The sequence below is a fragment of the Zonotrichia leucophrys genome, unplaced genomic scaffold, assembly GCF_028769735.1.
Source record: "Zonotrichia leucophrys gambelii isolate GWCS_2022_RI unplaced genomic scaffold, RI_Zleu_2.0 Scaffold_351_53872, whole genome shotgun sequence".
NCBI classification, from domain to species: Eukaryota; Metazoa; Chordata; class Aves; order Passeriformes; family Passerellidae; genus Zonotrichia; species Zonotrichia leucophrys.
The window spans coordinates 29226-43384 of record NW_026992556.1 but is presented as its reverse complement, the minus strand read 5'-3'; the positions used below and the strand labels follow the sequence as shown (position 1 = coordinate 43384).

Sequence of the window (14159 nt, the reverse complement as noted above, 5' to 3'; positions counted from 1 at the left end):
CTTATAAACTGTTTCAATTTTCCTTTAGAGAATTTCACATTACTCTTGATTAAAATGCTAACAATATCATAATACACTCCCCTTTGTACAATGCTAAGTTTGGAACCCATGATAGATGTAAAAAAGCAGAGTACTTAATCCCGCCTGACCAAAAACAAAGCTAAAATCAGCTACCAATTTCTAAAAAAAACCACAGATAGAAAGCGATAACGAGCAGACAAAAGCTTCACAATGCAGCTGTATATACTGCTTTTAAAATTCCCGGGCAGCAGCAGCAGGGCACGCCCTGCCGAACCAAGGCAGACACAAAGCCTCCCCCACCGTGGAATGCAGCCCCCCCGCGGAGCAGAGACAGCAGCCGCTCCACGTGGCAGCCGAAACCGGGACGCGCCCCCCCCCCCCCCCGCCGCGTGTGCAGAGCACTCCCGACCCCGCAGGTCCCCCGGCCACGTGGAAAGAGAGCCCCCCCCTCCCCCGCAAAGAGAAAGAGAAAGAGAATCTCCTAACACGTGTCTGAGCACGCTGCTGAGCCGGGGCTGCTCCGGCGCGAATTTTAAAAGACAGTGAAACACACGCAGAAAATAAAGCTAGAACGCTATGAATTCTTGTCTGTGGGGCTGCGCAGCCAAAATGCAAAGGCAAAAAGGAACAGAACTCGCAGCAGAGTCTGTTTTTGAGCTTCTGCTCTCCCGAAAGCAGAGATACTCACGTGAAATGGAAGCTGTAGGCTGGGTCTAGGCAGGCAGGTCTCCACCGGAAAAGGACCTCTCTCTGGGCAAGAGAGGCTGCCCTTTTCTCCCTCTGGAAAATTTGCTCACCACAATGAAGCAGGGCTTTCCAAAGGCGCCGAACAGTCCACGAAACTTTTTCTGGGAGTATTCCCAAAGTCTCTAGCTGGGAGTCTTGAAGCCAGGCTCCTTTCAGCTGGATGCACGGCTGGCAGAAACTTCTCTGAGGTACTGCGAGTCCGTTTTCGGGCTGCAGAGTCGAGCCACCCACAGGGACGCCAATATATTGGAATATGTATCCCAATATAACCAGTTAGATGGTGCCCAGGCCAGTTCTGACCCTCGCTGCTGGGCCAAAGGCAGCACTGTGGTGTTTTACCCCAGAGATACCTTGGCTGGCAGCAGAGTGCAGCGGGGCACAAGACAGGACTCCGTTCTCCTCAGGAGAGAGCTTCTGGCGATGGTAGAGAGAAAGGGAATGGATTCTGCTAGAAGGTAGCCAGATGTTTATTCCAAGAGTACAGAGGTCTGCACTGGGCCACTGCTGCTAACAGAATGCCGGCCGCATGGTCTCATTAACTTTATAAGCTCGGGGACAGGGGAAGGGGAGGGGACAGGTGAGTTACCAACCAGGTGAAGGGGGCAGGGTCTCAAGGGAGGATGACACTTAGACAGGCCAATGACCCCCAGGCCTGAGGAGCATCCTTTGAAATCGACGAATCACACGACGCCTTGCTGGTATGTTAGCCTGATTGACAGGGCACACTCAGCAAGGGGTGAGGGGGAAGGGAGAAGGGATAGGTACACATGGGAAGGGCCCCGGAAGTTTAAAACAGGACATTGCAACACACCACAACAACCGCAGTGCATTTCAGCAGAGTTATGGAATCAATCTCATAGAAGGCACATCCTTTAAGCTTAAGACTCTATTCTACAAAATCTAACCAGCAATTGTTTTGGTGGCCTGTGCAGGTTTTAGGGGACTGTGCATGTTTGCTTTGGATGTTGTTTTCTTTGTTTCTAAATACAAAATTCACTGGATTCAGAAGAGAAAGCCCCAGATTCATTAGGACAAAGAACCACAGGGACATATGTGGCTGACAAGAACACCAACATTCCTAATGGTAACTCCAGAAAGAGAGGAAAAAGACAAAGATGATTTAAATACCTGAAAGGATCCAAAATGTCTACGTAACCTGTCAAGTGACTAAGTTTTTGGTAAACTGTAAAATTCCAGATTCCTATTCGGTAATTGTCTGAAAGAAAAGAAAGCCAGAAGTTTTGGCCTTTGTTTTGCCAGGACTTTCTCACGGGATTCTGCCACAACTTGGATCACAAGTGAGGATGGCAAATTTTGACTAGAAAACTTTGATAACTAGGCAGCATTTTTTCCTCCTCACTGAATTACAGGAAGGGTTTAAAAGGAAAAAAAATATAAAAGAGGGTAAAGAAATTCTGTCATACCTCTTAGGCGTTTATCATCTTTGGAGAAGAAAAAAGCTCTAGCACTTTCTGTGTGGGGTAAAGAAAGAAACCTAGAAAAGGACAAAGGGATTTGAGCATCCTAAATTGTACTATCAAATTCCATGAACACAAGTTAATCCTGTAGTTCTTCAGAGAAATGCCGTACATTGAAAAGCTTCATTCCCTAGGAACCGAATAGAGCTTTTTATTTTACAAAACCCTCTTTTAAAGAGAAAACTGACTGTGTCTTGGGCTTTTGGCCAAACTCAGTTTGGAGTTGGTCAAACCAAAATGACCCAGTTAATTTCTTGTGCTCTACTCTTTCTTTCCATATTCACATTCACATCCAATGGGCTGCTGGGAGTTTTGACTCTGTGCAGCACAAACGGTTTTCCCAGATGACTTTCATTGCTCAGAGGTGTGCAATGTCAGTTTCCAATCCCTGAGTGCTGCTATTAATATTCCCACAGCATCCAACTACTACAGCCAAGTAGACAACAAAGAGAAATGCAACTTGCATTTCTTGGTCCTGTTCAATTTCTGTCATCTCAGGCTCATCGTCACCCTCAGAACTGCTGTCCTGGAAACGTGGATCCTCTTGCCATGTGGCTTTTACCAGCTTTATTGTACCAAGCGTCTAAGGCTCTGCAATGACAGCACCAATAGAGAAAAAAAGGCAAAACCAGATTATTCCTCTACTGGTCAGGAAAAATTCCTCCTTTCAAGTGAAATACTTACAGTGGAGAAGAGAGATTTAGGAAGGACAGAATCTGACCCTGCCAGACTTTCTAAGCTACATCTCGGCTCCAGTATTTTCCATTTTGTTCCAGGGATCCCTTATGTATTCTTAAACATTTCTCATTGCATTCAGAAGACACTGAATACCTTCTCAGTTCAGCACAAGTCTGGGGGGCTCGTTGCTTTGTGGTGTTGCGTTGGGTTTTTTAATATTTTGGGATAACTTCACGGGGTTTCTTTTCTCTCCTACATGACTGGGACTCGAGTTAATGTTGTTTCATCTTCATTTCAGACGGCCTCATTTTATCTAAGGTTAGGACACCCCAATGGTCATGTGTCATTCCATTTCCTTTTTCTAAAGGTCCAAGAGTAGAATTCAGTAACAAACAGAATGTTCATGGATCTTGGGGCCAGCTCTCGGACTTTGCTCCTCCCTCTACATTAACGCACATTTCCTTAAAAGCCTTGTGAGTTCCTATGAAACTTGATATGACTGGTGTGTCACCTTTTTCCCTGTTTGAGGAATGCAGGGCATGAGAACAAGCTTTTTCACCCCTCAGCAAAAACCCCAATGCCTTCTCAAAGCAAGCCTTTCAGAATTTCTGAGATGCAAGCATGAGGCAGCTCTCAATAATCTACCACAGCCCCGGCAAGCAGAACTGAAGATCAAAATGCTTCTGCCTAATTACTGACTTCTGTTGCTGAAAATCCCCTGCATCCTGAACTTCTTTACACCATATTGCCCTACAGTGCCTGCCAGAAGCTCTTCCTTAGCAATGGCACTGTTAGAAGGGTTCTGCTGTTACCTTCTTTAATGCCCAACTCCTCTGTGCCTCCAAAGAAGGAAAACTTGAAAGCACTCATCTCCTGAGCTGCGTCTTTCTCAGGCAAAGATCCCAAATGGTCATCTGGGGCAGAGTCCTGTGCATTCTCTTCGTCCCAGGGTATTTTCTCCAACTATTCTGGTTTGTTCTTTGAAGGTCTTTCAAAGAAGAAACCAGAATAGACGGAGGAAATACCATCTATTCCGGTTTGTTCTTTGAAAGACCTCTTTCAAATCCGCAGCAATGCTGTAGAAGTTGTCTTCAGACACTTGAGGCAGTGTCTCACTCTCTTTCTTCTTTTTTTGGCTTTACTGAAATGAGATTGTTCAAGGTTAGCAACACAACACACGTCCTTTTCAGACACAGCTTCCCTAAGAGCCACCTTGCTCTGAATGTCTCCCAAAGCATATCCAAGCCCATTAAGGAGTGGTTCATTTTCAAGGGTAAGCAGTGGGGAAACATCTGAGGTTGGAGTGTAAAGGCAGGAACAAGAGTCCTTTTTAATTAGCCACATCCTTAAGTGACTTTTCACTGAACACACTGTTACACAGAAATCAAGGCATTTAGCCCCGACTTCTTCCTGCCAGTAGAAACATCAAGAGCTAATAGGGTTTGCTCACAGAGCTGCACATCTCAGGGTCCCTGCACTGACCGTTCTCACCTTCACTTACGGCAAGGAACACACGGCCTAGAAAGAAAAGATGACAGCGCTACGTGCCACTGTTGGAGGTCCCAGTTGAGGTCCGACTTCGCTGGTGGGAGCGGCTGCTCCTGCGGGATGTCCCCGACCACGTCCCCCTACGCCTGGGCCTCTCGGCACTCGCTGCTGTCCTCCTGCTCCTGTCCTGGCGACTCCTGGACCGCAGAGTCTGAGTCGAGGCCCGGCGCTGCTGGCGGGAGCGGCTGCGTCTGGGGGGCGTCCCCGATGATGTGTCCCTTTGCCTGGGCCTCTCAGCCCTTGGCCTTGTCCTGCTGCTGCTGTCACGGCGACTCCTGGAGCGGACAGGTGGACTCTGGGCCCAGCCTTGCTGGCGGGAGCGCCTGCGTCTGGGGGATGGCCCTGGCCATGTGTCCCTTCGCCTGGGCCTCTCAATCCTTGGCCCTGTCCCTCTGTTCCTGTCATGGCAACTCCTGGAGCGGACAGGTGGACTCTGGGCCCAGCCTTGCTGACGGGAATGCCTCCGTCTGGGGGATGTCCGTGACGGTGTTTCCCTTTGCTTGGGCCTCTCAGCCCTTGGCCCTGTCCCACTGCTGCTGTCACGGTGACTCCACGACCGCACAGGTGGACTCTGGGCACGACTTTGCCGGCGAGAGCAGCTTCGCCTGCGGCCAGGCCCAGCACGTCTGGAATGGACCCTGTCCTCAGGGTCAGGGGATGTGCTGCGTGTTGCCCTTGATCTGCTGATGCTCCTGGTGTCCAGTGAAGAAGATGGCAGCACCTGCTGCCATGCTGCGTGGTGGGGCCTGCTGTGGCTGCCCGTCTCTGGAGATGGAGAAGGGGAATGCACCAATGGCACAGGGCTGTGGGAGCTGGGGCGGATGGCCTCAGATTCTGACCAGCCATGACCAGATTGTAGTCCTGACTGTCTGGCCGGCCTGGGACCATTGAGCTCTGTCTCATCCCTGGCGGCTGTAAGGGCAAGCAGGAATGTCAAAGATCGCCCAGGCCCCGGCCAGGCCAGGCCAGAGCAGTGCCCCCAGCCCTCCAGCAGTGGATGCTGCCCTCTGCCTAGCCCGGCCTGGGCACTGCCCCCAGCCCAGGGACACCGGGCACTTTGACTCATACATGTTCCGAGCCCAGCACAGCTGTCACACTCCCATCTCTGTGTGCTGTTCCTCAGGCCAGAGCAGCGCCTGTGGGTGCCCTCAGCAGCACAGGAGGAGCACAGGAGCAATTGCCAGGGCCTGGGGAGGCAAACAAGCTCATTGCACTGAGAACAATGTGTACCAGCACGTGGTTGTCTGGCCAAGCACTTCTGGTACTTCCCACTTACAGCCCTTGCCAAGATACAGGTTCCCTGCAGAGCCCCAGGTGCAGCTTCCCAACTTACCCCTGTTCCTCTGCCTCCTCCCTGCCTCCAGGGTAAAGGCAATCCCTGGCATTGCACTGGCTGTGCCTCACTCCTAGATCTGCAAAGGCATCGTTGTCCTCCCATGTTGGGTCTCTGATGGAGAAAGGAAGAGATGATGAATTTCTGCTGCTCTCCCTCACAAAGATCCAAGGTGTCCCAGCTGTTTCTCCAGCGCTTTTCCAAGTTGGGTGTGTGTCGCAGTCGAGGCGGTCACGACATAAAGCAGAGACCACAAGTAGTCTCAGTTGGTAACACTTGGCAACAGTTTATTAATGAAAATGGCTGATCTTTTATACACTTTCCAGTTGTTTACCCTTCTTCTACCTTAGCTATTGGCCACAATAATTCAATATCATACCATTGGTGAAAAGTTACTCTTGACTCCACCTAACTTTCTAAAATCGCTTCGTCCAGCTGCAGAATGCTCTTATCTTCTTTCTCTCGATCTCCTTGGTTACGGCCTTGGAGAAAGCTCCTTATCAGCTTCTTCTTCTTCTTACTTCTTGCTCCTTTAGCTAACAGGCCCGCTACTAGCCCCTTCCACAATTCCCCCTTTTTGTTTTTGATCTGTAAATACAGCTGCTATGGATTTTTGCAGGGCCCTTTGCAAAAACCCAAGCAGAGAGGGGACACACAAAATCACAATCACAACCATCAACAAAATTCCCACTCTTAATACAATTGTTCCTGTCCTTCATCCATCTTCAAGTACCGATATATGGTCTTAGCCAGTGTCATCCGCACGCTCTGCTTCAGCTGCAGAACCATCGATCCTGTCCTTTCCCACACGCTCTAGGTAAGGTTTGACACAGCGAGCAGGAACCCATCGAGGACCATTATCTGTCAAAACACAAGCATAACCCCTTCCCCAGGTTATCAGTTCCACTGGACCAGACCATATACCAGTAATCAAATCCTTGACCCATACCTTGACATTTCTATGGAAATTTGGTTGCTTAGAATTCAAAGAAGAAAAATGGCAAAAGATTGGAGATAACTGTGAGTCAGGTAGGGGACGCAAGAAGTTTAACACATAAACAGCTTTATCTAATCTCACTTGAGGTGGCTCCTGTTGCATTCCCCCTTTTTGTTTTTGAACCTGACGTTTAAGAAGTCCGTGAGCTCTTTCAATAATTGCTTGGCCCGTGGGGACATGTGGAATACCTGTTGAATGCTCAATGCCCCAAGCACGAAAGAATGCTTGCATTTTGTGCGAAGCATATGCTGGGCCGTTATCTGTTTTTACATGACACGGAACACCTAGAATAGAAAAGGCATGATAAAAATGACGAATAGCATCTCGAGTTTTTTCTCCTGTGAATGCTGAAGCAACCATTGCATGAGAAAAAGTATCAACTGTAACATGAATATACTTAAAGCGACCAAATTCTGGCATTTTTGTAACATCAGTTTGCCATTCTTCTAACGCAGAAAGACCTCTAGGGTTGGTACCATAATACTGAGTAACATGAGTCATATGACAGTCGGGACAAGAGGAAAGAATAGACTTTGCTTCAGCAGTAGACAATTTGAATTGCTGCTGTAAAGCTTGAGCACTCTGATGAAAAAATTGATGGGATAAAATTGCCTGCTGCAACACATTGGGTACAGTTTTGATTGCAGCAGCAGCTACTAAAGAATCTACATAGGCATTGCCTTCAGCAAAAAATCCTGGTAATGATGTATGGCTGCGAATGTGCATAATAAAGTAAGAATGTTTTCGAGCACCAATAACTGTCCACAACTTCACTAATATGGTAAACAATGGTTTCTCTTGAATATTATACAACACTGCTTGATCTAAATGCTTAACCAAATTGGCAACATAAACTGAATCAGTAACAATGTTTACAGAACCAGGAAACAAAGTAAAAGCCAAAAGAACAGCAGAAAGTTCAACCAGTTGAGGAGATCCCTGCTGAATCACTGTCTGATATTCCCAGTGATCATCCTTTCTCCAAGCCACAGCTGCTTTTCCGGTTTTCCCGGACCCATCTGTAAAAACTGTTATACCTTCCACTGGAACAGGAGAACAAATTTGCTTGCCTTCAAAAGGGATCTCTTTAGTCAGTGTTAGAACAGGATGAGAAGGCAAATGATACGAGATTTGGCCTGTAAAACAAGATAAGGCAGATTGCAATTCATGATTATTTTGAAAGCACCATTCGAAATACCACTGTTGTACAGGTATCACAATGGTCACAGGGTCCTGTCCCAAAATCTCATGACAACGCCTGCGACCCTTGATGATAATATCTGCAAAAAGCTCATAAAGTCCTGGAGCTGTTTTCCGAGATCTGAAAGATAAAAATATCCATTCCAGAATATGCAACTGATCTTCCCAATTATCATTCCATTGACACAGTATTACACATGGTATTTCATGGTCCTTCAAAATAAACAATTGAACATCAACAGAGGGATCTATCCTGTTAACAAATTTGTGTGCTAGGGCTAATTCAACTTCTTCTAGGGTCTTTTTTGCTGCTGAGGTCAATTGCCTCTCATCAGTGGAGGAAGTGATGCCGAAAGCAAATCAAACAATGGCTGCATCTGATGATTAGTTATGCCTAAATATGATCGAATCCAACCTATTAAACCAACCAATTTCTGTACATCAGTAGCAGTTTTAACATCAATGTCTAACTTTACAGGTTGAGGCATAACTTGAGTGTTGGTCAGCAACATACCTAGGTATTTCCAAGGCATGTGTTCCTGCACTTTGTCTGGAGCAATGATCAAACCAAAGGCTTTCAAATTTGTCACAGCACATTGTCTAAGAGCTGACAACTGTTGCTTGTTGTCAGATGCCAACAAGATATCATCCATGTAATGATAGCAGTAGCAGTTTTTAAATTGCTCCCGCACTTTTGACAAGGCCTGTGCCACAAACCATTGACAAATAGTTGGCGAATTTTTCATGCCTTGTGGGAGTACCTTCCATTGATATCTTTTATCAGGTTCCGCATGATTTATAGAAGGCACCGTAAAAGCGAATTTTTCTTTGTCCTGCTCAGCCAATGGAATAGTGAAGAAACAATCTTTTAGATCAATGACAACTATTTGCCATTCCTGTGGAATCATCGTGGGTGTAGGAAGGCCTGGTTGCAAAGCTCCCATTGTTGCCATTACAGCATTTATCTGCCGTAAATCATGTAAAAGTCTCCATTTTCCCGATTTCTTTTTTATTACAAAAACAGGGGTGTTCCAGGGACTGAATGATTCCTCAATGTGTCCTGCTTGCAATTGTTCTGTAACTAATTCTTGCAGGGCAGTAAGCTTTTCAGTAGTCAGGGGCCACTGGCGAACCCGGACAGGCTTATCTGTCAACCATGTCAGGGGTACAACTGGACGTTCATTGCCCTGCAACACAGTGGCCCCCATTAAAAATCCGTAGTAATTTTGACACCCCATTGAGATAAACAATCTCGTCCCCACAAACTTTGAGGAGCATCGGCAACATAGGGTCTGATGTTAGCTTGTTGGCCATCAGGATGTTTTACATTAATTACAATGGCTGACAGGCCACCTGTTGTAGCACCACCCAATCCCAGGAGTCCAAAACTTGCACGAGTAAGAGGCCAGGATTGAGGCCAGCAAAGTCGTGAGAGTATTGTGACATCTGCTCCAGTGTCAATCAAACCTGTTACTGATATAGTTCCTGGATGACATCCACTGGCGGTGAGAGTGCATGTCTTTTCTGGACGGCTCTCTGTTACTTTCTCAGTCCAAAACACTTGAGGTTCTCCTGTCGATCCAAAGCTTCCTGTGCCGCGACTTCGGTCCACTGTATTTGGAACAGAACTCACAAAAGGTACAAGTTGAGCAATACAAGTTCCTTTCTGAATAGTAACAGGAGGGTCATCAATGGATACCATAGCATGAATCTGCCCTAAATAATCAGCATCAATAAGCCCTAGATGCACATGAATACCTCTAAGTGTAGTACTTGATCTCCCTATCAAAAACGCACTCAATCCCCGTCCTATCGGACCATAGGCATCAAGAGGCACTTTACATATTTCTTTTGTTAAAATGGTTACTGTGTCAGCGGTGGGTATATCAATCCCTGCGGACCCACTTGTTGCCCCTGAGAATTGTTCGCAAATGGGTAGCTTTGCAGGGCTGGGAAGACCCGCACTTGCTGTTGTGGTTGTTGGGGTATTTGTTTCCCCACGCGCCCCTTCGCGCTCCTCTTTGGGTTTCCCGGCAATAGCTGACCATTTGCATGATATTTGCTCCTGCATTGCTTAGCATAGTGCCCAGATTTAGCACAACGGTTGCATACAACATCGCTGCTTGCACTTGGCCTAAATGTTGTTTTCCGGACAGTACACTGTGACTTTACGTGCCCTTGTTGTCCACAATTATAACACTTTGCTGAAGGTCTTAACACTGCAGCAAGAGCTGCCATTTTATGTTCAACTGAACCAACTTTTGAGCAAGCAGTAACCATTTCAGACAAGGTGGGTTCCCCAGGCAAAGTGTCAATAATCTTTCTGCAGTCTGGGTTTGCATTTTCTTTAGCCAATTGTACACACAATTTCTCTCGCAAAGTTTCATCATCTACCTGTTTCTCAATGGCGGCAGCAAGTTTTTCTGCAAACTGCAAAAATGGTTCTCTCGTCCCTTGTTGTATAGTAACATATTTCTGCTTTGGAGCTGCCATTTCCATTGTTTTAGTTAAGGCAGTCATGCCAATTTGCTGAGCTTGTGCCAAAATCGAAGGATCCCACCTTGCCTGTAAATCTGGATTAGCAAAAGGCCCAGAGCCCAGTAGGGCATCAACACCCACAGCATGACGAGGGTCATGTTGAGGCAACTGCATATTTGTTAAAGCCGTGCGCTCAGCCACTCGCCTCCAAGTTTCTTGAAATACACCATATTGTACTGGCTGGAATAGAATTGTAGCAAGATGAGTGATATCATAAGGTGCAAGCAAATCTGCATTAATCACACGTATTAACTGCATTACCTCTGAGGAATTAATACCATACTGAGCTACTTTTGATTGGAGGTCTTGCACAACCCTCCAGGCGAAGATGTGATGACTGTCATTCTGTCCTGCTCCAGGAGCTGCTTTGAAAACTGGAAAAGCCATAGGGTTATCACAAGCAACATTTGCATTGGCACTGTTCTCCTGAGGTACTCTTGGAGCACCTAACCTTTCTATGATGTCCCAATTCTTTTCTTCAACTGCTTTCCTCCTAACAAATTCCCAAAACTCCTGAGGGTGTCGAGGAAGCACAGTGACTTGGCATGGAGGCAAAGTCCATGGGGCAGTAAGGCTAGAGCTCTTAGAAGATGAAGGGACCAGAGCTCCTTGCCCCAACACAGGTGTTACTGCGGGAGACTCATCACTTGACTCGCTGTTGCTGTCACTGTCAGGTAAAGGAGGATACATCCTTGCAGGTTGTCCAAGCATCTCAGAGGGGAGCGGGGGGGCGGACGGCTGGACCAGAGAGGAGGGAAGCGGGGGGGCGGACGGCTGGGTTTTTCTCTCTGCTAGAGACATTTCAGCTAACTGGCGTAGCCGTGTAGTATATACAGGCACCATCTCGAGCTGCTGCGCAGGTGTGAGATAAGGAGGCTTAGGGGTCTGATAAGAAGAGGCTAGGGCAGGTTGCCCAGAAGTTTTGGCAGCTTTCCCAGAAGCCTTGTCAGCTTTCCCAGAAGCTTTGGCAGCCTTCCCAGAAGCTTTGGCAGCTTTCCCAGAAGCTCTGGCAGCGTGCCAGGTAACTCCCATGGCGCCCGAACTTTCTTCACCAAGTTCCCCATCAGAGCCCCCTTCTACCTCAGAGGCCCCCTCTGCCTCAGCCCCCCCGTCAGGTTCTGTTATCAGCCCCGACTCTTCGTCCGCATCTTGCTCCGTTTCTCTCTCTACTTTCCATTCTTTTAAAGCCTCAAAGAGCGAGTTCCAGGTTACTGCTAAATCAACAGCTGTTTTATCTCCCGCTCGAATAACTTGCCAAAGTCTGTCCCCGACTTTCTTCCATGCCTTAACACTAAATGCTGTGTCGGGATCAGTGCCAAAATTCTGTGATTTAGCCCACAGCAATATATTACGAAGCGCATAGTCTGACGTATTAATTCCCTTATTTCTTAACAAAACTTTCCAGGTAGACAAAACACTTTCTTCCTCTTTAGATAAATTTTGTCCCATTATTACTAGTTGGTGGCTCACCTACTTCCAGGTGTCTTGATTGGAGGGAATCAGGTCCGGACCTCCTTGTGGCTTCCACCTGCCACTCTCAGCTGCACCAACGCCGCCTCCCCCACTACGTCCCAGTGGGTCACGGTTGCCAATTGCTAGGACCCGTATGGGCCCCCACCGACTATGTTCTTATCACGTCGGCGTCACCAAAATGTCGCAGTCGAGGCGGTCACGACATAAAGCAGAGACCACAAGTAGTCTCAGTTGGTAACACTTGGCAACAGTTTATTAATGAAAATGGCTGATCTTTTATACACTTTCCAGTTGTTTACCCTTCTTCTACCTTAGCTATTGGCCACAATAATTCAATATCATACCATTGGTGAAAAGTTACACTGACTCCACCTAACTTTCTAAAATCGCTTCGTCCAGCTGCAGAATGCTCTTATCTTCTTTCTCTCGATCTCCTTGGTTACGGCCTTGGAGAAAGCTCCTTATCAGCTTCTTCTTCTTCTTACTTCTTGCTCCTTTAGCTAACAGGCCCGCTGCTAGCCCCTTCCACAGGTGTGAAGCTGAAGCCCAGACTCATGGGACAGGGCAGGGCGAGGGCTCCTGGGACAGGGCCTGGTACAGCACAGCACTTGCACCCTCCTGCCTGGTGGGCCAGGCAGAAGGACATCAACCTGAAGGGGACTCGTATCCCCAAGATGAACATTTCAACAGGGAATTCCCCCCTGTCTCTGCACAGGGGGCACTGGAAATACAAAACACCAGCGCGCAAGGCCTGTCCCTGCAGGGCAAACACAGGCAGGGTGAGCGAGGCCCTGCTGCTGCTGCTGAGCACCTGCTGTGCCCCGGTGCTGAGGGGAGGGCTCCTACCTGGATGCAGTCCCTGTGGAACCAGGCCCTTTGGCACGTTGGGCACACCAGGGTTGTGAAGGTCGTCCTGTCCTCCACAGGCTCCAGGCAGATGAGGCAAACGGTGTCCGGCTCAGGAGTCGCCTCTACCTCCTGCTCTGGACGGTGCTCAGGGCAGAAGGACCTGGAGGAAAATGGATGGGGAAAGTGAGAAATGCTGGATCATTCCCCAGGGGTGGCCATAAAGAGAGATGAGGTACCTGAATGGAGTAACGTATACATTGACACAGCCGCCCTCCTTGGCACAGGGCAGGTGGAACCATCTGTCACATTCCGGCACGCAGCACATGATGGTTGCCCCGCTCTGGCCGCAGACGCAGCAGCGCTGGAAAGAGCCAAGCAGCCGCATCAGCCGCATCAGCAGCAGCAGCCTCGAGGCCTCCCTGGGCAGCCGCAGGGCTCTGGGCAGGGCGCAGGACGTGGCCACTGCCGGCTCCCAGCCCACAGAGCCGCCTGCTGGAGGAGGGAGGCTCCTGTGCCAGGGCCTCTGTTCCAGAGCTGCTGGGAGCCAGACTTTGTCCCGGCTGTCGGGCCGGCCTTTCTTTCCTGCTGTCTGGGCTAAGCTCTGGCCAACCTCGCCAGGCACAAATCTCCCTGCTCTTGTCAGGCTCTCACCTTCTGTGCTGCCCGCCAGACCACAATTTGGAGATCTCGTGGGAGAAATCCCATGAGTCCAAGGTGGCGGTTCTCTTGCCGAAAGAGGAGAGTAGCAAAGAGCTGCAGGCAAGGGGAGGAGCTGATGAGGAGAGGGCGGCAGGAGCTGCCCATTGCAATGGTGGAGGGAGCGCCCGGAGCCACTCACCATGCAGAACACGTGGGCACAGAGCCCACCCTTGCGCAGTTTGTCACCGCACATGTCCGGGTCAGCCTCGGCACGGCGACACAGCATGCAGGCTGCAGGGGACAGAGCCAATGGCACTGGGCATGAGCAGCTCTGCGGGGCTCTGAGCCTGCAGCAGCATCGGCCCCAAGGCTGCTCTGTCCCTGCCTGGCTGATGGGCAGGGCTGGAGGCCTTGCAGAGCAGGGGCCATTGTGGGCACGGCTGTCCCAGGAGCTGCGCCCTGGCCCTGCTGGGCCCCACTTGGGCAGGAAGGAGGCTCCCAGCCCCGGCATGGCCGAGCAGCTCCTGCCTCCCCCTGCCTCTGCTCTGATCCCCACGCTGCCTGCTGCCACAAGAGCCCCTGGGCCAGGCTGTCAGAGGGCTGCTTTACCCTCACCTGGCTCCTTGGCTCCAGGGCCCTCCTGCTTGCTGTCAGACAT

General features: G+C 49.1%; 1 pseudogene; it reads right to left on the bottom strand.

Moving 5' to 3' along the window:
* Positions 1–4552: 4552 nt before the first annotated feature.
* LOC135441579 (PHD finger protein 7-like) lies at positions 4553–14159 on the bottom strand (annotated as a pseudogene).